This window comes from Dermacentor andersoni, chromosome 9 (assembly GCF_023375885.2).
Source record: "Dermacentor andersoni chromosome 9, qqDerAnde1_hic_scaffold, whole genome shotgun sequence".
In the NCBI taxonomy this organism is placed as follows: domain Eukaryota; kingdom Metazoa; phylum Arthropoda; class Arachnida; order Ixodida; family Ixodidae; genus Dermacentor; species Dermacentor andersoni.
The window spans coordinates 104,517,584-104,519,267 of NC_092822.1; the positions used below are offsets into that span (position 1 = coordinate 104,517,584).

Below are 1,684 nucleotides of genomic sequence, written 5' to 3' on the forward strand. Positions count from 1 at the left end.
AAACCCTTTTAAAAGTAAACTGTTACTATGCCGAGTGCCTAACGCACCGAGTGACTCTATGACTCTATGAGCTGGCTCTTGCACCACAGGTATTCATAAAGGTGCATAATGCGACTTCTTAGGCATCTGTCCGTTGTCTGACGGTGATAGCACCGGGCTTTCTCTCCGGGTGAACCGGATTCAGAACCAACCATATAGGATATATAAATTTATATATATATAAGGGCTCTTGTGCAGGTCACCCACAGTGCCGCATCAATGACCAGGCATAAACACGAGGGAAGCCCCAGCCACGCTGTTGGTCGCAGCTCACCTATGCTAAATGGACATGAAGACAAATTCAGAAAAAAAAGTTTGAATCGTTTCCAAGGGCCGGTCATATGTTTCAGTAGGCTACCCAGTCGTTAGCAGCACGGCGAATGTATCTTCGAACAGACCCGAAAGCGTCCGCGCAACGACGTTTGCTTTTGTCACGTGAATGCTCGCATTTGCTTCGACCTAAATCACGCGACATGGAGCAAATACGTGCGTTAATTACGTACACGTGTGCGCGTGCCTTGCGTTGTTTGTGAACAGGCAGCCGAAGTATGAGGAGACCATCGTGTTCTCTCTCATGGTACGACAGTGGCCCGCTCCCATAAAATGGCGCCGCCATATGTCCTCGCGGCCTGTAGGCGTCTCGCTGTGAAAATGAGTGCACTTTGCTGATGTACACGTGCAAGTGGTCTCTACAAAATCAAGAACAGTGTCCATCACATACAGACACACGCACGCATGCACGCAATACCCTCGCTTAATTTTACTGGCTGCGTGTGGGATCTCCAGTCTGCCTATGCGCTACACCACTCACCAGCTACTGTGAAGCGGAGACATTAAACTAGGGTGATTTACTTTTGGTAGTGTAGGCAGCGAAATCACGAGCACAGAGGCAATGTAGGGTGCTGTTTGAAAGAAGAATGGCAGTAACATGTGTACACACAAACAGGCATATATATATATATATATATATATATATATATATATATATATATATATATATCATGAGAAGCCAACAAACACTGACACCAAGGACAACATAGGGGAAATTACTTGTGCTTAATAAATGAAATAAAGAGACGATAAATTATTGGAAATTAAAGTGGATGAAAAAACAACTTGCCGCAGGTGGGAACCGAACCCACAGCCTTCGCATTTCGCGTGCGATGCTCTACCAATTGAGCTACCGCGGCGCCGTTTCCCCATCCTCTTTCTTGGGTATTTATGTGTACTAATAACCCTGGGAGTGGTGGTCGAATGGTTAAATAAAGAAAATCTACAAGAGCGTAAAAAAATGCTTTGACTATAAGGCGCAATTCGATAAAGAGGTCACTGTACTTTCGTGATACCTATGATCGGATATTAGATATCAAGCGGTTTGTAGGCATTTCTTTTATTGCGATACATTTATATGAGCACTACAGGTGCATTTTTGCCGTCGGCGTCGCCGTTATGTTCTGCGTAAAGTCCAAGGGCGATAACACCATATTCACGCGCCGTATGCTGAATGTGCGTATGAAAGCGTAAGAGGGGAGCCGACGATCGCCGCTCAATCTCGCACGCGCTAAGAAGGAAAGCGAAGAGGAAGCACGTCGTCTTCCGTCGCACGCGAAGCACCGGGGCAAGGGGAAGGAGGTGGGGTGGTGGT

General features: G+C 46.4%; 1 non-coding gene across 1 annotated transcript; it reads right to left on the bottom strand.

The window, feature by feature from the left end:
• Positions 1–1,156: 1,156 nt before the first annotated feature.
• TRNAS-CGA (transfer RNA serine (anticodon CGA)) lies at positions 1,157–1,229 on the bottom strand. The gene has a single exon. It is a non-coding gene; the product is annotated as a tRNA-Ser (tRNA).
• Between the last annotated feature and the right edge of the window lie 455 nt (positions 1,230–1,684).